The sequence below is a fragment of the Anas platyrhynchos genome, chromosome 4, assembly GCF_047663525.1.
Source record: "Anas platyrhynchos isolate ZD024472 breed Pekin duck chromosome 4, IASCAAS_PekinDuck_T2T, whole genome shotgun sequence".
NCBI lineage: Eukaryota > Metazoa > Chordata > Aves > Anseriformes > Anatidae > Anas > Anas platyrhynchos.
In genome coordinates, this window is record NC_092590.1 from 7,002,941 (window position 1) to 7,026,612 (window position 23,672).

General features: G+C 36.4%; 1 long non-coding RNA gene across 32 annotated transcripts in view; it reads right to left on the reverse strand.

Moving 5' to 3' along the window:
• LOC106016802 (uncharacterized) overlaps positions 1–15,273 on the reverse strand; it is an 86,283-nt gene extending 71,010 nt beyond the window's left edge. For 14 of the 32 annotated variants that reach the window (XR_011808791.1, XR_011808774.1, XR_011808788.1 and 11 more), the window contains exons 1-3: positions 15,029–15,270; positions 8,157–8,268; positions 7,540–7,604 (exon numbers count right to left, since the gene is read on the reverse strand). This is a non-coding gene — a long non-coding RNA (uncharacterized lncRNA). Of the gene's footprint in view, positions 1–7,539; positions 7,605–8,156; positions 8,269–14,876; positions 14,949–15,028 lie in introns of all 32 variants that reach the window. The other 18 variants (XR_011808781.1, XR_011808782.1, XR_005265554.2 and 15 more) reach the window with 9 other exon arrangements.
• Positions 15,274–23,672: the final 8,399 nt, after the last annotated feature.

The following is a 23,672-nucleotide window of genomic DNA, read 5'->3' on the forward strand; positions in this document are numbered from 1 at the left end:
TTACTCTGGAAAGTATCTCAAGATCTTTCCTTTCGCCTTTGAAATACAGGAATGGCTCTGTACTCAAAGCAGGGATTGCTTGTTATTACTTTCTCAGAAAATGCTTTCAGTTGGCCAAATTGTAAAACATAGGGAGGGGAAAAAAATAACAAAAAATCACACCTCAGTACAGGCTCGGTAAAAATAGCTTCCACTTCTAAGAGGTTTTACAAAGTGAAATCTCTGAAGATTTCACCTTACTGAACTCACTCTGACCCCCACAAAGGACAGGATGGATGCAAACCCAGTACAAGGGTGACTTGGAAGCATTTCCCTTGTTTTCTCTCCCGCGTCTGCTCCTCTCCAGGGCAGCTGCCAGGTCCAGTAGCTTAGAGCAGGGCACGGCCAGCACTTCCTATGCAGGTGGGGAGAAGCCACTCGAGCTGAAAGCCGATGTGATGGAAAGCTATGAGGAGGGAAATGTGGGGGTGGTGGAAATAAATGCAGTGGGCATGCAAGTGGAGAGAAGAGAGGAAAGCTGATGAAGATTTCATAAAGAATAGGTTAGAGGAAGGGATGGATGAGTGCTAATAAGAAATTTGGAGCAAAATGTTTCATATTAGGAAACACTAGTTTACCAAGGCAGTCAATTTTTCTGCAGTAATAACATTTTTCCTATTATGTTTTATTCAGGAAAATGTTCTCACCTCCTGAATGGAAATTTTGGAAGAAGAAAAAGGCCAGAGGGAGAGCAGGGAAGGAGAAGAGAAAACTTATCCCAGAATAGCTCAGTGCTTCAGATGTTTGCCTAAGCTCCCTGAGACTCCACTCAAGGGCCTAATTCAGACTTGGACCTGAACCTCAGCCTTCCACTTTCCACAGAAATATCCTGACAGCCAGTGCACTGGTTACTTCAAGGAGACACTTGTTTCAAATGCTTCTACACAAGCTTCATTATAGGTGAATTACTAAAGCTCTAAAATTCATCATTCTTTAATAAGAAAATGCCAACATACAAACTCCCTTCCTTAGTCCAATTCCTGCACCCCACATCCCGCACTGCCTTATTGTTCAGCTTTTAATACCACAGACATGCCTTGTTTTCTCAGGTCTCCCTCTCCTCATTCGGTGTGCAGGACAGAGCTGCTCTTGGAGATGGATCCAAGCTGCAAAGACGACAGCTGTAGTGCCCTTACTTCATCCATCACTGAAGTTTTCAAGTATGCAGAAAAGGAAGCTGGCATTCACAGATGATAAGAGGTGATCTTGTCTCGTCATCAGAGCAGTTCAGCACCTCAATAAAGAATTAAGATTCTTCTGAAATACATATCTCTGACAGAAAATGTTTCAGAGGAGGTCACTACCTGAGCACCTGACCACAGACCGAAGGTGCCGATCAGCAGAACGCACCACACCTAGGTTTGCTTTGGATGTTTTAAGTACATACCCACATTCTGAAGAAAAAAAGCAAAAACAAGTTCTGGATGAGGAGGTATAGGACTCCTTTGACCCCAGACTGTCAAGCCTTAATAAGAGGTTGTTTCCGTAAGCAGCAGCAGCAGCTGATGAGGGAACTGTTTGCTTACAAAGAACACACAAAACAAGGAGACAAGTTATTGTGCTTTCTGATCTTTAGCCTTCTCAAGTTTCCTGGTACATGTATTGCAGACTGCATAGCTGTTCTGTGAACAAATTGCCTTTCTTCATGTTTGGAATTTGAACTCACTTCTGAAACTACCTAAGCATAGAAACCTGCTCTAAACATAGAAAGATGCTCTTGAAACAGAATCTGTGCAAAGTGTTTTTCCTCCTACCTTTGCAGCAGTTTAAGAATTAGTTGGGTAATACAACACCTTTTCTACTCCCAAGAGTTGTGAATTTTTAAATTTCTGAGATAGTTGTTTTCATAACAATGACAAATACATGCATATGATATGAACCAAAATAATTATTTTTAGATCTATTTACAGAATTTCAAAACTCAGAACATAAAACCTATATAAGGAACATACAGAAATACATTAAGTACACTAAAATGTAAAGCCCAGCTAATTTCACCTTTTTAGAAGGAGATGCCACAATCTTGGTAAAACTTTAGATTTCATCAAGGGAGTCTTAAGAAATACAAAATGCAACTGCAGGCTGACATATACAGATGTCAGCCCTTGGGAGAATACATATGGCAAGGACTGGTGAGCTTCTAAAAATAGGATGCAGCTCTCTAGCTCCAGTGGGTCAGATCTCCTCCACCTTTTCCCAAAGAGTCTTTCAGATGCTGAAATGACTTGAAAATCACCTCAACCAAGGATACAGCAGCCACACGCCTCATCAGGGAACACATGTTATGAGGGACTAATGAGTACAGATGTTGATAGAAATGTCAGCTTGGCATTCAGTCCCATTTCTCCTGAGCTTGTGCATGAAGCCACATCAGCAAGACCTTCAGGACTCCCTTTTTACATTTTGAAGATGATTCAGGATCAGGCTTTGGTATCAGGCCCCACTATTGCAACATCTAGGGCACACAAGGGGTTTTGAATTCAGATGTATGCTCCCAATAACTCCTCCCCTCTCTTTCTTTTGCTAACCCAAGAGCACAGCTGAACAACTCCTCCCAGAGGTATTACCTTATCTTTTCTTTTCATTAATAAAGTGACTCCAACACTTTCAACACAGCAGACTAACCAAAACACAAGAATGATTACTCTAATATGTGCCATGATAGGTAAAACCTGGAGGTGTTACCTCATGTATTGTTCTAGAAAATGAGTGATCCCTACCAACAGTAACCCCAAACCGAAGCCCATTAGCAGGGATTGCCCTGAAGCTCTGTGGTAGGGCACTTCCCTCGCACCTGTGTGATCAGAGGAGCCAGAGGCCACTGGATAACCTTTCTCCATCTGCATCACACACTGCCACTGTTTCTCGGTCAGATACAAGAAATCCAGAGCCTCGAGAAGAAAAAAAAAAAAAAAAAAAAAGGTCCAATGCACAAATACTGCATATTTGACCACTACTAATAATGCTGTTCAGAATGCATTACTGATTTAATGAGAACCACTGCTAAGTGTTGCAACCAAAGAGATTAATTCACAAGCTGGTGTAAGTGTCCTCAAAATCAAACTCAGCATGTGTATGTCACCTACCTCGTTCTTATGTGCTTTGCTCCTTTTTCCTTAACTCTGTTTACCAAGAAACATTTCATTCCCCTGCAGGAACAGCTTTCCAATTATTTTCTGGCTCACAGATTAAGTACTATATAATAACAAAAAAGACACCACCTTGTTTGGTGAAGGAGACCTGTCTTACACTTTGCTAACATTATAGACAGATTTCACGGTCATGGGAAAACAAAACACCCCAAATGGAGCGGTTATTAATTCAATAAATCCAGCTGCTCTCAGTGCTCTGGGCAAAAGGCAAAGTTAAAAGCAGCTGCTCATTGATGACATGTGCGACCTGACCAGGGGAAGGTAGCTGTTTTAGCACATCATCCACCACTTTGAAGGCTGACTGCACTCAATTTCTTAGACAATCTACACACCATTTTCAGTTCTGTACCTCCATAATTTATCACAACAATACCTCAAGCATACAGATGGGGGGGAGGGAAATGAAAGCAATTTACAGTATCAAGATGAAAGAAGCTGGACGGCTCGAGAAGACCTACTATGTAAATCATATCCACAACTTGAAGGAATGTCGCCATAATATTCTGGAATTAATTTTTCCAGCATTCCTATACAGGTCACACAAAGGTAAATGTAGTTTCTTCCTCCCCCTACCACCATATCTGGAGTTGTTTATCAATATGTTAAAGAGGAAATTGATTCTACCTCCCCTTTTCTACATGGACAATAGGAACCTTATGTACAAAAACTTCTTATAAAATAACAACAATCAGTAAAGAATTAGTGTTAAATCTATCTATGCATCTTCTCTTCCGATTTTGTAGGCACTTTCTTAAAAACTTACTCTTCATAATACTCAAGATTAAGAAAGGAAAATAATCTTTTCTCACCGGTGGGCAAGATCAGACACAGTATATCCCACTCAGACATATCTCACCAATCACAGCTAACTTTAAAAACAAAAAATGCAGGCAAAAATTATGTGTGATCTTCATAAACATTTCTAATAAATTTAATATGGAATTTTTAAGTTATTATCGTTAACTTGACTTTAAACACAGACCTTTATTTTCAGGCAGCTTCCTAAATCATAATTGGTAAACACATCTGATTAATCAAAGGTGCATTCTTCAAAATGAAAATGCTAATTTCACTTGATGGGACTATTTGCAGACAACTTTGTACCAACAGTTACTGATTTCTTTTACACACAAGTGTATTTTTCCTGGGTGCAGCATGTGAACCGTTTATCCCAAGGAGAACCAAAAGGCCACGTGCAAATATGTTTACACAGTTTTCTCTTTTCTCAATTATCAGTATTATATTTATCTAAGAAACCTCTGAATTTAAGTACATTTATTGTGCCCTTCTCAGCACTTCAACTGTAATATGCTTCTCGGTTTCTCTTTCTCCCAGGATTTACTTTAAAAGGTACAAGCATGTTAACAGATTCAAACAGCTGCTATGGAAAAAAATCATCACGAATGTGTTTCCTTCTTCCTCCTCAATTGTGGATTTAAATCTCAAAATACACTAGGCTGAGTTGCAAGAAGCAGTTGCAGTTACAGGATTAACTCCAGACACCTCCTGCTCTAACAGGCTCGAAGTTGGGGCTTATACCAGTGGAAAGGTGATACAAAAGATATTCATCTCTTGCATTGCACATTGGTGGGTCCTGACATTCTGGGTCAAGCAAACTTTAACGAATTGGAAAACTATTTGAAGTTATATTTAGTTATTTCCAAATATATTCCATGTTTTTCTCTCCTTCCAAGGAATACATTTTTAGATTCAAGGCAGCCAGTTTAAAAGACAGGAGCCTTCTAAAAAAAGCCCACAACCTAAGACTGTGTTTCAGCAGAATATGTAGTATATTCCTAATATGTGGTTTCACGCAGGAAAGGTAACCCGTTCCCATAAAAAGGGAACAGGGAATTACATATTAATTCTTGAACACATAATCTCCATACCTCCAACCCTGCTTCAACTCAAATTGTTAGATAACTTGCACAACAGTCATATGCCCACTGCATAGCTAAAAGGTGTTTCTACTGCCATCCTTCATTTAGGCACATGCGTGGACCCCATCACTCCCTATCAAGCGTGTTTCAGACACGGGCTATTCAATTTAACATTACCATTACCTCATCATTCATTTAGCAAAGACATATATCTTAAAACTGTACTTGTAATATGATGACTCCTTGCTGAAATCACCTACTCCTTGTCTGACCCCACCCTAACACAAAAACTGACTTACAGTTACAATTTTATTTTTCTCTTCTAGTTCTGACATGACACTTGGAGTCTTCAGCTCATTTTCCCAGGGCAGATCCCCTCTGTGAGACCCCAAGAATCCTGCCAACACTTAACTTCTAGCCATCGGGCTACAAGTAATAATGCCGTTGTATTTTGGGGACTGATCATCGTATCCAGTTTCATGGAGGCTCCACTGAGATTCGCAGTGAGTGAACAGGCGGATTTAAGGTTCACAAAGTCACAAACAAACATTTGCCACCTTGTCTGGCTAAAAGGTGTTGGCCAGAGTGTGCAGGTTGAACAGGGAGTGTTTTACAGTTCTTGTCTGAACACTAAGCTCTGCTCAGAGAACATTTCTGGCCTTCTGAAAATCCCAGCCATTCTAGCGTGGCTCTTCCGTCATTCAAACCATGCAAATTTAAAGGGTTTTAAAAGAATTTATGTTAAAAAGCAATTAATAACAATTTACAATACTGAAACATAATATGGTATCTACCACGTATATTTGGTTCCCAATGCTAAGTAATAAATATCTGCTAATAGAGTAAGTAGTCCTACACTAACAAGTACCTGAAGTCAACAGCATTATTCAGAGAAAATTGGACTAATTGATATGAATAAGCATGAAATAAGTGTTTTTGTTTGTTTTGTTTGTTTGTTTGTTTCTCTCACTATCCTGTATACTTTGATATTCTCTGTATTGATATGGAAAGAACAGCAGAAAAAGTCTTTGTTGCTAGGAAACTTCACCAGTTCTCAATGAAATTCACAGCAGAGATGTGTGTAATTTGCATTACAATTACAGTTAAATGATCATGCTGTGAATGTTGTATTCCTGATGTCTTAGAATAGTTGTCAAACCTTAAAGGAGGCAGAACAACAAGGAACAGGAAAAAAAAAATCATTTGAGCACCCTATGTACTTGCTATGAGAGGAAAAACTCCATTTGCAGATTTTGTTACCAAAAAAGTTTGCATGTATGTTCAGAGCAGAGAGCTTCTGCTCAGGCACTTTTATAAATTTTGAAATCATTGCTCCACCTCTATAATTTGGAATCCAGTTATAGGACAAATGCAGCTTGTTATCACAGGAACATTTTTTTTTTTTTTAATTTCCCTAATTACTGTACTTCTTACAAGTACATTCAAAGGGCTGAAAGTCAGCATTGCTTTTATTCCTCTGTTTTATCATCTACTGGGTTACAAGGGTAAGGAAGCCCTGACACTCATACAGTCTTTCACTTTTAAGGGATACTTCACTTCTAAAGGATCCTTCTAGGGATGAGCAAAGAAAAATAAACATGGCCACATTCAATAGTATATGTGGCACTAACATTAAAAAAAAAATAATCTGCTTTTTCTATAGGGGACTGAATGTTGTGTGGGATCCTGAGCAGATACATATTGGTGTATATATTTGTACTATATAATTACTGATAAATAGCTTCCACTAGCTCAAGATAGCTGATGTGGGCAGTATCGTAGCAAATGACAGAGCTTGAATCCTTCATTACCATTGGTTTAAACTTGGTGTCTGTGTGAGTGTTAAAAAAAATTTCCAAGTGGTTAAGTTATGTTTAATCTGATATATTGAATGTCCCTGAAGACTTACTCTATAATAGCTTGCTTTAGACTGATACACTAACTCCTTCCCCCACACACCATTTTTCCTTTTCTTTTAAATAACAAATTTCTTTAAAAAAATAAAATAGAGCGTGTGTGAGACGGAAAGCTTATATTTCAGGGAAGAGTGGAGCAAGGGGCCAAGGGAGGCCACATAATTGGGTGTGATGTGTCAGCTTCTCTCGCGACTGTAGGGACCATTCTGTCATCACTTCCGCAGCGCGAAAGCGAGAGGACTGCACAAATCCCCACGTCTCCCGTGACTTAACCAAACACTGTGGTCACCTCTTAGAGAAAAGTCAGTCAAGAGGTGCGCAGGTGGTTTATACATTAGCAAAGGAAGCAAGAAAGGGGGGGATGCTAGAGCAAGGCAGAGAATAAGATAGTGTGACATGAAAAGAGGGGCTTGCCAAAACCAGCATATTCATATCACTTTTGCCAAGCAAATTGCAATAAAAAATGAAAAGAAAAAAAAAAAAGAAAAAAGAAAAAAAAAAAAAGAAAACACCACAATCTAAAGCTACACTAGCCAAAGGTAGATAGCTTACTTTTCAGCTTTGTACTACTCTGTAAACACAGCTCTTCCATTGTTTCTCCAGTCGTTTTCTCTCCCCTAAAGGGAAAACAGAAAAAACTAACAATGCATCACACTTCACCTATGTTCTGAGCAATTTCTGAGCAGGCAGATAAACACAGCCAGTAGTTAAGAGACATCGCAGCTGTACTCCTCTCTCCCTAAACCTTCCTAACAGCGATCCTGTTAGTCCCAATAGGCAGGATTCATCCCCCCTACCTTAGGTGGTAGAAACACAGACCTTCAGGTTGGAGATGGTCATCTCTTTATATTCAAAGGAATGAAATAGGCAGATCAACAGGATGGTTCATTTGACAAATTTTAGGTATGTCTTAAAAGAAAAAAATGCCCTCTATAAATGTCATTTTCTTTCCATTAATTACAAAAGTATAGACTCATAATTCAGATGCTGACATACATACAGGGTATGTGTAGGCTAGCTTTATGACTGTGGCATCTTGCATGAGGGAATGAAGCATCAGCATTCAAATAAATGAATAAAGAGACCTCTAAATTCCTTTATTTCTGTTTGAACAAATTCACATTTAAACCATGCCCAGTTTTAGAAAAGGAAAGGATGATATACCGTACTTTTGTTTTGCCGTACTCCTCCATTGCATTTCAGCCGCATTTAGTTCGATTGAAGTCCACTGTAAGTCATGGTGATGATCCTTCTCCTTTCTGGCTCTGCAGCCCTACGGATCTGAGAAATGAAAAAGCATAAATTAAATTTCACTACATCCTCCTGAAACTCAATAATAAGAATACATATATAAGAATACATATATATACATATATATATGAGAATATGTATATATATATATGTATACATATCACATACATTATATCCCACTGTACATGTGGTTTATTCATCTTTGGAAGCTGTCCCACATCAGAAGGAATGCTATTAATTATTACAATCCAAACTTAATCTCTATTTCTGGCAAACAAGATGCATTTCAACCTGTATCAAATTGTGGACCAGAAATCATTGTTTTCCAGTTTCCCACGTACCTAGACAACTTCTGAATTTACATCCCAGATTTCAATAGTAAACTGGAGCCATGATAAATGTAAGAGTTAATCCTTGAGTGTGAACAGGTCAATAAAACAAATCTCTCCCAGGTTACACTTCACTGCTTTGTTTTACCAGTGAACTTGGTCCTGCACAAGTTCACCCATGCAGTACAAACTGTTCCAGAGCCCGTGAACCTGAAGCAAGAATGCTGTTTCTAGCACCTAATACTGCCATAATTTACATACACACATACTGAAAATCCTCAAGGTTTCCAGAAAAGAGAAAAACCGTGATGTACTATCATCTTTTTGCTGACTAACTTGTGATACAAATTTATACTCTGTGGACTGACACTATTTATCACAGGGATCTAGGAACAGGATTTCAGTGCACTATCTGCTTCTCTGAGTCCTGTCCCTTGCACACAGAGGAAACTGCACAATAAAAGAGCCCAGAAGGATTTACAGATTATGAGGTCTATGCACAAGTAACCTGTAATGAACCAATACCTACAGTTTAAAGAAAACAAACAAACAAAAACCACACACAAATAACTATAACTAGCCATAGAAACAAAACAGAAATACATCGCTATTATTTCAGGTCTTTCAAATAGCAGGAAATGCATTAAAAGAAACAGCAGAGCATGTGTACAGAGTGGATCATATCTCAGACCTGCTTCAATGCAGAGTAGTCTCCATTGTTTGAGAACCTTTCATGTTAGGGCTGGAAAAAAATGTACCCAAGAGGTTACCTGAAAAGCAGATTCCCAATAAATTTACCATGTGTAAATAATTTCAGATACTATTAGAAATGACATGAAATGGCACTTCAAGCTCAGGATTAAAGCTACACTGAATGCCCCAAGTTGAAGCAAGAAGATTAATTTGGTTTACAATCCCTAATTTGTGTGTGTGTGTGTTTTTATTATTAGGATGGGAATCAGGGATGCAAAACACTACACTTGCAGCAATAATCCTTTGATCAGAACCAAGAAATATGAGAAAACTTACAAGAAAGCTTGTTCTCATGAGAGGAACTCCATCTTTGTTTGAGCAAACAGCATCCAGATATCAAAGCTAAATAGCAGGTACATTAGAAATACCATAATGAACACAGCAGTATCTTGCAGTATTTGAAAGGCTTGCATTTGAAGAGCATGCAAAAACAGAAACAGATTTTCTTTCTGCTCTTTCTGTATTATATATTAGATTATTATTGCCATACGTGAGACCTGTGGAATTTGGGAAGGAGCTTTCTTTATGGGCATGACAATGCATAGGATGAGCTCCAGAAATACTATGCCGTAGGGTACATGTTCTGGGACAGGTGTCCCTACCAAAGAAAATTTTGTATTTGACTTCGCTAGCCTGAAATGTACATTAATCACCTGACAGGGTCACTGCCAAGATCATATGATTTATTAGTTCAAACATCAAACATTTATTAGTTCAAACATTTCACATACAACAGGGCAGAAAAATTATTAGCTTGATATTATATACATGACTGTAAGTGTCCTGTTTAGTTTGTAAGTCTGCAGTCACAGTGGGATGAAGTATAAAAAAATAACAGTACTAATACCTTAAAACACTCTATATATGTGAGAATTTCTATTTTGTGGGAAAAAAATCTCAGATGTAAAGAACGCAATCAAATCCTTTGTTTTAAATGGCATAATTACTGATTTCACTGCAAATTTCCTCTAAGTGAAGTTCTCTTAGAACCAGAAACATGTATCCACTTAGCAATTTTCTACAACAAAAAAAACCTGTACAAAATAGTGATTTATTTTTATTTGTATATTTATCAGGACAGAAATCTGCTTGGCTTCCTTTCATTCATGCTCCTCTTATACTTAAAAACAAAGCCCACTGTGTGAAGGGACTTTGAGGCTATGCAAAACAAGTAATTCAGAAACAACAACAAAAAAGAGAACTAGGCAATGTTTTCAATCAAAAGCATAGAACATGGCTGTTTAGATTTCTTCTGATTAAGTTTCTATTTTCTATTTTATACGCATAAACATATATATATATAATAGCTTCTGTGACACTACTATTTAGAACAGAAATTTTGTCTTAAGTACTTTTAAAAGCTTATATGCCATTTAAAAATACATTTATGTACTTATCTACCAATGCTTATGTTGTTACTCCTCTTGTTTAGACTAGGGATTTCCAGATTCCACAGAGCTAATGCGGGAAGTATTTAAAAAAAAAAAAAAAAAAAAAAAAAAAAAAGCAAGCATGCTGAAATAACTATTTTTTTTGACAGACTGACAGACATAACACTTGAGTAATGAGAATTTACTGATTTACTGATTGCTGTTGTGAGGTTGAGTACAGGTAACATAGGAGTGACAAAACAGAGTTATATAAAAATTGCTTCTAGTTTCTTAAATAACAAATAAATAAGTACTGATGATGGAAAGCTTCAGGAAAAGCCCATCTCTACTCAATATCCTTAAAGAGACAAGAATTTCCAATTCTGAGGAATCAGATTCTATTTTATTTTATTATTCTCACTGAAGCAGTGGCCAAATAAAATGGCAGCCAAGCTGGCTTACTGCCCTCAACTCAAACCAAATGTAAGGTCTGATCTCCCAGCTTAGAAGCTGGCTATATCTTCACAAAGACCTGGGGCAGTATAGCTCTGTCTGTGCAAGATAAGCACAGAGTGTAAATGCAAAGCTGAATGCAGGTTGACTAACCTTTTTAATTAAATGTGTTTGTGTGCTCAGTTAGAGCAGAAGTAGAAATCTCTGGGCAAGGTAAACTAGATGGAAATACCGCAATTAAAATATATTTGTGTGTGTGTGTGGTCCTAGTCAACACTTCTAAGGTAATCTCTTGCACAATAAGATGTAAGGCCACGTGACTGATTTATTTATTTATTTATTTATTTAAATAGGAAAACAAACCCATATTTCACAATGGAGGGGACTAGTCAGTGGATTCTCATGGAAATCTGCAGTTCAACCACCTCATAAATGATACTGAAAAGGAATAAATTGTCAGATAACAAAGAGGGTTGACACCATAAAAATTAGTCAGGAAAATCAATGCTAATTTGATTGCAGAAAGATCTCATGATGATGTGAATGGGGGAGGAAGGGGGAAGAAAAATGAATTTTAATGTTAATAAATATGGAGCAAAATACAGAGAGAAAAGGTAATTATATAATGATGGACACTAAAGTGCTCTCAGGAAAGCACTTGTGAACACACTGCGGACAGTAAGCTCAATGTGTAGGAAAAGGGAAAATAACAAATGAAACATTCAGAATAGTTATGTACAAAAAAAAAGAGGACAAAGAAGAAAAAAATATTTTGCCAGTGTAAGTCACCAGTGTATCAGCCATTACTTGAATACTGGATGCTGTTTTGACCTCCACAAAAATACAACAGAGCTTCAAAAGACACAAATTTTGCTCAGGATAACCAATGATGAACAGAGATGCACAAGAATTCTGTAAGTAGAGAAATTAATCAGACTGGGACCATTCAACCTAGAAAAAGAGGCAGGTGAGAGAGAATTTGTTTCCTGCTTATGTTCTCAAGTCAAAGTTTCCACTATTTCTCAAAACAGAAGAACTAGGTAATATCAACTTAAATCATTAGGCAGCCTATTTAAAATAAGCACTTTACCAGGAGTTCCATTTTTTTTTCCCTCCCGGATAATTCATAATTAAATTCATTGATTAAAGTAACTTATTGCTACATATGCAATTGGTCAAATTTATGGAAAAGAGGTCTATTAAAGGTAGTGAAACACAACAGTACAGTAAAACCTATAAAAAGAAAACCCTAAAATGAGGTAATTTGAAGATGGAAAATATTTTCTACTGGACATTTCCTTATACACTTTCTGTAATCTAGCAGACTTCATCAGAAATAACCTAATGGACAGATGGACTGACCTCTGGTGTCATTCAACAATCATTCTTAAGTTTCCACCCTAAAGATTATTCTTGGAAGAAGAACAAGATACTAGAAAACATTTACTGACAAAAATATTTATCTTTGCTAGAAGCAAATGCACTTTTTGAACTTCCACCTCTCAGCCTTGACTAGAGCAGAGAGAGTGGGAAGAGAAAATCCGCTGCAAATTGTACCATACTTCTACTTGTGCTCTGTGACTCAACACACTTTTGAGCTTTCGAGGGCTCAAGTATCATTTTGTTTACAATATTTCAGTTGTTTAATGCTAGTACAAAAACTTACGTTATGTTCAATGCAAGTTGTGTGAATGTTCAATTCACTCTGAACTAGTCTTAAACGCAAATAAAATTCCTTTTTCTTTGAAACTGAAAATCTCTGTTGGGTTACAAGAATAGATTATCTGTGACTAATCTATACTGGTTTCATGGTTGTCCTTAGGTACCTACATCTTTCTTAATTGTCCATGGTCAGTAAATTACTATGCTGTCTGAGAACAAGAGAAATTCTAGCATTTATTTATGTATTATTTAAAAATACTTCATAAAAAATCTGAAACACTAACATAGCTGTTTGTTGAGTGTTGAGCAAGCAAGTAGGTAAGACTTAAAGTCATTACCACAATTGTTTTATTCTTGAGCTACCTTTAAAGTACACTAATGGAAGTTACAGAAGATCATAATTTAGCTTAAGAACCCACTAATCCTGGAAAATTAGAGAAATCAGCCAAAGCTTTTTCCATTGACGTATGGCTTCCAGACCTCAGAGAGGCTGAACATGGAAGCAATCTGTTTGCCCCATAGCAATAGTCAGCCTGATTCATCAGAAACTCTTTTCCTATTCCCTGAGCTTCCTGGGAACATTGCCACTCAAAGAGACTGACAGGGTTTGGTCATCATTCAACACTGAAGCTACTTTAAAATGATAAATGTCACATTTTTACCAGTTACTTTAGTTCTACTTTGAGTAAAATCCCCTCTGTCCTGTGACTATTTGCAATTTGATGTTTAAATTATTTCATTACCTCTCTTTTCAGAGTTATAGTTACAATATCACTTTTTCTAAAGAGACAAATGAAACCAGCCAAACAAACAAACAAACAAAAAAAAAACCATTTTATTTATAAGCAATTACAAGCTACTTAAAGAACTTGAAGCTATTGATATTGGCATAAAGTTGACTATGGTCTTTGACAGCACAAATAGTCTCATAAGACTTTCTCTTTTTTGACAACACTTAATACTCAACTATTTCTTTATTTCATTGACCTTTTGATTTTCTAAAGCTTTCACAGTTTTTGTGGTTTAATTTCCTCATATATTAGCTAACGTCATCTTACATTCAAGGGCTCAGACAATCAACTGTCTACCAGTCTACCCCTGTAAAAGGCAGAAGGGGCCAAGAGTATTCAACTCCAAGCTCGGTAATTTTGTTTTCATCCTAACTTATCTTTCTCTGTAAGGAAAACTGCACCCCCACTTCTCTCCAAAGGATGCCTCCTCTACAGTTTCAAGACTGAAAAGACATTCTGTTTTATTATCTTTCCATGTTAATATTTTCAGACTCAGGATGTGCATGAGCAATTCTACCCTTTTATTCTTATAGTCTTTTTATTCTAAGGAATCCTTTTTGTTTTCTGTAATGGAATAAAGGAGTCACCAATTCACATCAGAGCAGTGGTCCCTTCAGTATTCATCACAGAAAGCCTTTGATGAAAGGTGTGGGAAACTCACACCTACTAGCACACTACGCCCTTATAATGAACTATCAAGCAGGGGAGTTTCTTCCTCACCTACATTAATTACAGGCTGACATATTCTGAGGCTTGAAGACTTAAATCCCTGCTCTAAAATCTTCTCTTACGTAAGTCTGGAAAATTTTATTAGTGCTATACATTTCCATAAAACATTATTTTAAAGGCAGAGACTCTAGGATGCAGGAGAACGTAGCACACCAATCCACAGTATATAATGTGGCATTAGAAATAACGTAACACTTCTGTGATGCCCTAAATGATTACTTCTTACATTAGGAACAAGATTTGTTAATGTTATTCCTCTTGCAGAATTTACTTCTAACACATCAACAAATGTAAACATTACCTAAAGCCCCTTTCAAGTATAAGTAATGCAATTCTGACAGTAGTTAAAAAAGAAGGTACTGAGTTAAGCGTAAAAAGGTTTAAAAACCAGGAATGAGTCTTATTGAGAAATACTTTATTAAAAACACAGAAATGAACTTTAAAGAATTTTAATTATTCACAGAGAAGATTCTAGCTCAAGTGTGTATTAACGCACTTCTCTGTTATTAGCTTTTGCATTCCATTAATTACTTTCTTAACTATTTCCTCACCTTAGCAATGCATCATGGAAGGCTGTTTCCAGTTTTCTAGTGAGGATGAAGTAATTCTGCACAAATATATCCCTGCAGAATAAATGCATGTAATTTATTACCCCCCCAAAAAAAAGAAAAAAGAAAAAATAGGAGGGAAAAAATGCCTTTACCTTATTTTCCATTTGGCCTGAAACAACGATACAGACTGGACCATGCAATTAAATTATCTGCTGAGACCAAACATTTCCTGTACCATTTTTCAAGAAATGACCTGTCTTTCACCCTCTTCTCTTCCTCTTTCAGCTGTGTTATTCCCAATAAGTATCCATTGGCATTCAAGAGTCTATATTTATGAAGTTACTATGCATACCGTCATCTGAGCTGTCACTACAATGTCCATACCTATTAACAGGGAAAAGCCTGAAGTGTCAAGTACCTCCTGCATGTATCTGCTTGTAGTATGTGCAAATACATGCATATGCATTTTTTTAAATGTCGCTTTTCCTGCACTCTAGGTGAATTTGTTTTGATTTGGTCTTGGTTTCTTACAATGTTTTTCTGAAAACTGTGCCACCTCACCAAAATAACTCGGCTGCAATCATTGTGCTTATACAGATATTAATTTTTATATATTCTTAACATTTATATGTGTAAGAAACATGTAAATATATATATGCAAACATAGGTAAAAATAATTACATAATGTATTATATATATTTTATAACTACTACCTATAAAAATAATGGTATAAACTAATACAGAGAACATAAATATTTGCATTTATATTATCAATTGGCTTTTTTTTTCTTCATTGTGTGCCCATACAATTGTATAGTAAAACTGTCTGTAGACACGCTGAACATTTCTGAGGGGGAACACAATGAAATATGTTTAGCAGCACAGAGAAGTAATCATCGAGCAAATCACTCCATGTAGCAGTTACCATCTATTTTCCATGAAGCACACGGCAAAGCATGTTAATGTAAAGCACAGATACTGCACGGCAGTGTAGTATTACAGCGTGTAGCAAGAGCCCAGCAGCCTGCCCCTGAGCCGCAGCAGCCTGAAACCGTGCACAAGTGCTTACAGCTGCAGTGACATGGTGCTAAGCATGTTTTAAGACTAGTCCCAGTCGAGCGGCATCTTATCCAACCAGAAACAATCCCACAATCCAGCTCTTTTTAAGTGATCATCCTTGTATCATAACAGATTAAGGTTGCAGCTACTTTGGATTATGGTTAATCTAACCTTTATCCATTCACATCTTCACCTGAAACTTGCACGGACCAAGAGTCAATTGCCAGGGCATAATTCACAATGACACTGATCTTTCCTTCCTCACTCTAATTATCTGGATTAAGAATAACACTTTTGAGTAATTATTTTCACATTGGATAAACATTAAGCTTTCCTGGATTTATCTGAGCTTTTTCTTAACATGAAATAGATCCAAGCAGGCTTATAAGAACATAACTGACAGCGGTGACAGCTTAATCAAGGAAAAGCTAAACAACTAAAACAATAGGAAATGTTTGTTTCACACTGTTTTGAATAATCGAGAACCAGAAGCTTAATAACCCACTGACAAACTATTTACTCAAAGGCTGCAGAAAAAGCCATAGTCAGGCAGATCAATTACAGTGACTTGTACTGTCTTAATAAAGATGCAAAATTTCCTCTGATGCAATATCAGATCAGAAGCGAATGGGAGTTTACCAGTTGTAGAAAATGTACAAACACATGAAGCTGCTGATTCACAGGATTGGTATAACAGAGAAGAGAAAAACAAACTGTATTACCAGCTTGCTAAAACTGTAATTAAAATGAATCAGACACCATCTGTATCACTTCTGATGACTATTTCTGAAGAAACTGCACTGTCCATCACAGGCTACACAGGCTCCCCAAAATTGCTATCACAAGCAGGCTAGAAAAATCTTCCAACCTTGTCTTTGAAACTACCTAGATCATATACAATTACACACTAAAATCACATCACAGAACCCAATTACACTTTGGCTTTGCAGATCCACAGATAACCTCTTAAAGAGCAAACTCCCTTACTGTGTCGACCCCTGACCTCGAGCTCTTTTTCCAATCTTCAGCAGCACCACATGTTTCTTTCCCAGAGTGAGCCAGGACTTGGAGCCGCACGGTTTCGGAGGGGTAGCAAGTGCTCCAGCTATCATAACTTTAAGGTTAAGGGAGCACGCTGCTAATATCTCATTCGCAAACTTTAATGCATTCCTTATACTACTATTTAATTTAGTTTGAACATTATTTATGAAGGAGTTTTCAGTAAGTATTTTTCCATTTGTTGGAGGCTTTTAATAATTTATAAGTAATAATTTTATTTGGCTCCTAAAAGGCTTTAAAATGTTATGCATCAATTGAATACTTTAACTGGTACTGGAAGTCGAATCACAAACAAAGAAATGTATTTACATCTTAATTTTAGGAATTATTTTAGAAATTGGTCAAATAAGAAGCACAGAAGATTTTGTTTAATAACTTTACTTCCCGAAGGCTCCACAATAGCAATCACACCACTGGGACTTTTTCTTACACTTAGGAATAATAAATAGTAAAACCAGGCTTTCATACTGGTTTATGGTTTCTATGATTTCTTCATCATGTCAGGAGGAGAACAGGAGCTACAGCAGAAGCTACAGCTGGGTCTCAAAAAAACAGACAAAAAAATACCACAATTCTGGGCACTTCTGTAGCTGGGGCAAAGTAATAAAGATGATAGCAGGAATAACATAATTAATTCCCTGCACATGCATACAAATATGCAAACCCTTCTTTATTGGAACTATTTTCTGTGTGTATATATGGCTACCTCAATGAGATGTGAGCAGAACTCATGCGCTGGTGAGTACTGACACGTAATCACCTGCAAGTTACTGACAACTTACCTTGATGACAGGCAAGGAGTTGTGCACTTCACATAACTTACTGCTCCCAGCTACACATATATATTGAGACCATCTATGTTTCTCTGATATTTTAAGCCCTTGTAATCAAAAACATTGACATGCGTCTCAGGTGTTCAATATGCCTTCTGCTCGCTGAGCATAACTCACCTGAAAAACTGTTCTTCCTCACTATTCTGACTTCTCATGAAATGATTTCCCCAGACAATGTTTCCTACTACACTAACTTAAGAAAATGATGGAGGAATTGTGTAGGTTGGCCAACTTCTTTTCTTTCCAAAAAGACACAGTCTATTGCTTACTGACTGACAGATAATCATGAAAAGCCATTTGGCACCGAAACTGTACTGCCTTAAATCTTTTTTTTTTTTTTTTTTTTGGTGTGTATGTGTGTGCGCTTGAATTCAAGGCCTCTCTAAAGGGTTCACTCAGCTACTTTTACTGGATACCAAAAACCGTCTCCTTGTGTTTAAAAGGTACATCTTAAGGGAGCAGAAGGGACTCAAACACTTGTAAATGATCCAAGAACTAAGAGAAATTCAACTACCTCCTGGTGCAATCATGGTACTACTTTCTAAACTACCGTGTGCAAAATCTTTGCAACTGAAAACACTGATGCCAAACTACAAACCTGTCACAGAATGGCTGAGATTGGAAGGGACCCTCTGGGGGCAGTCTTATCCAAATAAGCAGACGTGCTACACATAATTTGAATTGTTTTTATCTGGCAAACACCCTGATTAAGACTATTTTTATTTTAATGTATTTATTTTTTATTTAAGACCTATTTCAAACTAGTCCATGTCCTAGGAATCTAAAGCCTCTAGTATTAATAGTATTGGATATGATATGAATAGTATTGGCTGAAAGTATTAACTTTCATCCAGCTCCTAGATCTTTACTTTAAGCAACACCTCAACCATCCTGTACGAAAGCTGTTTTTTACAAAAAAAAAAAAAAAAAAAAGTCAACTTAGCAATGTTTTGCTTTCATAACTTTTCTCTTCTAACCAGCCTTGCTACATTATTAGGTAGATGTGCTCCTCATCCTTTTCCTGATATTACAATAAAATCATCCAGAAGAATTCCCTCACTAAAAGGAAGACAAAAAGGAAAACTAGGCAAGTACTCTAAAAATAATATAGGGATAATGCAAAGTAGATACGAACAGTTGACTGCAAAGATGGAGGATAATTGTTTAAACTGGTGATTTTTGCTTGTTGATTAATTGCAGAAAATCCAAAGAAAAGAGAAAGGAATTATTGTCAGCATTAAAATAAATAAATAAATAAATCCGGGGAAAACTAAAAGAGAGGTGGATTATCAGTTTTCACATATTTGAAGAGAATATTATACTTTGAGACTCTTCACATATAATAGATTAATAGATATAATATGTGATTATATTATCCTAGCTCTTCACATATAATAGATTAGATACTGGAATATGCAAGGATAGGAAAAGAATGTAGAAGATCACATTGAAGAGTTTCCCTCTTTTTCCTTTTTTTTTTTTTTTTTTGACCAGGTATATCCCCATATATTATATCTGCCTTTTCCATAGAACATTTTAAACTATATTTTCTACTGGTTTGTTAATATTTTGACTGAGGCAGCTACTAATCAAAACATCTTTCCTGCTTTTGTTCCCATGCCATATTCCCTACTCTGCTTTCTACCTCAAAATGTTTCCACTGTAGACCAATCTCTTTTGCTTCATACAAAGGAAAGAATTTCTAATGAAGATAAGATGCTTCATATAAATTTTGTTACAGACACCTGTGTGAAAGTTTGGCCAAACAATACCACGTGTCTAATTCAAATTTATTCATTCAGACATCTTGCAGTGGAAAACTGAGTCAAGACTGAGTTTTTACTAAACAAAAGAAGCTGTGGAATTGTTTGCTTTCCTTGATGATTTGTCCACAATTTGTCCAAAAAAATAAACCATTCAATTTCATGAACAGTAAAAATGTTCACAATCAATAGTACATTTATTGAGGGAACACTGCTAGTTTTTTGTTGGACTTACAGAAATGTCTGTACTTTAGGTAGGAAAAATTATTTTCTCTTGTCCCTTCTTTCACATAGATTTTCCACAGGAAAAAATGAAGAATTCTCTGATCTGTTCCTACTAACATAGCTATTACAAAATTCAATCGCAGGAGTTACGTTGGCATGCACCAACATCTCATTTCTTTCATGTAAGTAGAAAGTAATATATCATGTCTCTAAAAAAACACATAACGGTGGATGAAACGAAATAAAAGAAAGCCTTCAAAAAACATTGCTGGAGACTGCTTCTTGAAGATAGACACAATGTGGCAGCTTAACGTCTCAGGCACTAGAAATAATACTTTCAGCTACAGATAATGATGTAGCAGTATTCTCAGAGAGGTAAGAAAACATTCGATTATAAGCAGCAGCAATCTGTTTATGAAAGAACAATGCAAATCCTAGTCCCAGTCTGCAGACAAATTCTGGAAAAGTTTTACTTTATTTCCAACCTTTTCATAAAAGCTATCCAATTCTTTTTTATTATTATTTATTTATTTATATATATATTTTTTTCTATTTAGGCAAAACTAAACTTTTCTTGACACTCAGGGACGAAAAGAAATTTCCAATAACAAGACCAATAACAAGACACAAGAAAGTTTGCTTTTTTTTTTTTTTTTTGGTCTGAAGAATGATGTCATTGTGACACATCCCACCCTGATACAACATTGGCTTTGTAAATATAGATAAATAGTCATCCCTATAAAGGATTTTTGTAACACTTACATTTAGTAGAAATATGTGCCCTTTGGGGCTGGGCATAGTCAAGACACACATTCTGTGTGGCTTATAATTTCCAAATAGATGCAAGCAATGGGAAGTGGATTAGGAGGAACCAAGATGGAAGAAAGTTTCACATCTGAGTAGCAACACAATCAATAAAGGGATCCAAAACCAAACCTGTACAGAATGTAGTTACATTTGAGTCTTTGGTACGGGCTCTGTCGTATTTCCGAAAAGCACTGAACTTCCTTATCCCTGATCAGAACTGACACCAGAAATACTTTTGATCAAAGCTACTGGCTTTACTACATTAACATATATGGGCAAGCAGGGTAACATTCTTTTTCAATTAAAATACCATACACAGCAACTATAAGAGGGATAAATTCAACTTGTATTTAGAACTGACAGTTGCTTATTCTTTCACATCATCAGCAAGTCACCCACAGGTGCAGAGAGCTCTGACTTTCCAGCCAAGAAGATTTCAGATGCTAGATTTAAAATGACGTATGATAATCCAGAAATGAAAATTAAGTGTCATTTATTCCTTCATATAAAAAGAAACACCTATTGCTAAGGGGAAGACAGCTTTGCTGGAGGGATTTTTTTGTTTCATTTTGTTTCTAACCTGCTATTCAACTGCTATTTCAGTTAGTAACATGAGTGACACTCAGCAAGTCTATAAATGCAAGGTTCCCTTTCAAATCTAACCCAACATCCTTGAAGTTTAATATATACTTTAAAATAGGCTGACTTCAGAAACATTTTGTTTCTTATACTCATTTTATCTTCCAAAAGCCTTTTGCAAAACATTTCATGCTGATCTTTCCAATCTTTCTGCTTTAGGTTTATTATACCAACATGACCCAGTCTCTCTCAGACTTTACCTCAGGAAGTTGTAAAACCATGATCTTGTTTCAGTTATTAGGAATTCCAAATTGGAAATTAATCATCTTGGGCTTTTAAGAAGTTGCAGCTATCATGAAAATAAATTTGAAATCAACCTTTTTTCATGTCCACCTGCCATCTTTATAAAAGTCAAAACCATATGTGCTTCCTCTTTGAAGTCCAGTTTTGCCCCCTAATGATAGCCCTCACATTCCACAATATTGTTCTGTTAGCTCAAACTTTCCTTCAGCCAACAAGGGAAAAAAAAGAAAAAAGTCAACAGCAGCATGACGAATGCTTGTGCAGATGTCTGATGCTGATGTAACAAATGGCTATACTCTATGAAGTTACAAGTACAAAACAATGTCAACAAGTTGCAATGATAAAACAGCCCACAGAATATTCCAATATATGTTCGACATTCAGGGCAATTTCTGGTTTGAATTACTGATCAATTTTTTACTGGGTTGAAATGCTTCTTATTACAGAGAAGCCATTGTTTATACTTTTTTTTTTTTCATTTTTCTTTTCTTTTCTTTCTTTATTTATTTAATTTATGTCACAGCCTTTACATGGACAATTCTGATTAATAGGCTCTCATTCCCCTATTTTTTTTTTTTTTTTTTTACAAGGCTTTGTATTTTGTCAGGAAAATGAAATGTACCACTTTAAGAACTGAAGCTCTGAGTTGTACAGAATGAAGTTGTCACTGCTACAACATTAGAGGTAAGTCACCTTGCAGGTCTTTGAAAAGCATCAGAAGTGCACAGGTTCACTCCCCTGCTATCCACTATTTGTGAAATGCAAAACATGCAGATTTGGGACATGTATGATAAGATGATATTGGTCTCAGCAAAATCTCTAAATCAATTATAATTTTCCTGTTTTCCTGTAATAAAAATTGAAGTTCCTTGATTTTTCTGTTTAATGTATAAAGAAGATGGGCAAGAAAATCAAATCACTAGTTGCTTTCATTTGTCATTCACAACCTGCCAAAGTGAGCACAGAAACCTAGCATTCCTGTATTCTTCATTACAATCTAGTCATTCAAACCTGCAAAGGAGAGAGGAGAGGAAAAGTAAAAAATAAAAAAAAAATAAAAAATAAGAAGAGTTGAATGAAATAGAAGCACAATGGGTTGACCCTGCAGGTGGAGCCTATTCCTTTTATGTTTTACTCTAATGGTAGGGTAGGCAGGTTGGATGAATTTGAAGGGCAGCTGACCAGAATGGCAGAACAAGAAAACAGTGGAGAAATTCATTTCAAGCAAATGAAAGCAGTGTTCAGATGCTCTAGAGTAATGTATAGCTTTTTTTTTTTTAAAAAAAAAAAAAAAACAACAACAAAAAAAAAACAGTTCATCCAGCTTTTCTATTAAATCAGAATCAAAGTAATTTTAAAAAAGTATTGGATAAGAGGAAAGTGCTTAATGGCTTTTCAATTTTAATTCTGATTTCCTCGGAATTCCAAACAATCATTTTATAGATTTAAAAAAAAAAAAAAAAAGGCTCTATGCTCTTCGAAGGAAAGTTTAGAAAATAATTATTACATCTTCACAGACAGTACTTATTGTAGTCAGTATGAAAATCACCAAGGATGGAGGTGCAATTTTGACAATATTCTCCTTCAGAGTAGCCTTTTCACCTGCATGCATGTCTCTGTGTCCACTGTACTCATACAAAGGTCTATTTTCTCTCTCACTGACATCTATCTTAAAAAAAATATTTCAAAACAAAAAGAAAAAAAAAAAAGAAAAAAAATATCTCTATTTTGCACCTCTTTGATTCTGCACTTGTTTTCCAAAAGGGAACAAGCAGATGGCTGGTGTGTGTCAGAGGCTGGCTTTGTCCAGTGTTTGGTCACATCACGAGCATCAGGGCCAGTAAACGAGATGAATACATGTGCCACACGGACTTTCATGAAGGGGGATTTGATAAGCCCAATTGCACACTTAAGGCAGATAGATCAATCTTCTGTTACTAACTGGTGCAGAAGGGCAAGCCCACCATGTGTGTATGCATTGTCAGACAGTCTGGGTTGCTCCACAACAGGACTGAGTTGGATTTTAGCTTGGGAAAATGAAATCTATACTCTGAGGGAAGAAATCAAGCTACAGGTTGAATCGGATCTTCAAAGATACTAAACCACCAGCTGAGCATCTAAATTACGGCCGTACTTTCTAGGGTGTCCAAAGCTCTCCAGTCCTATTT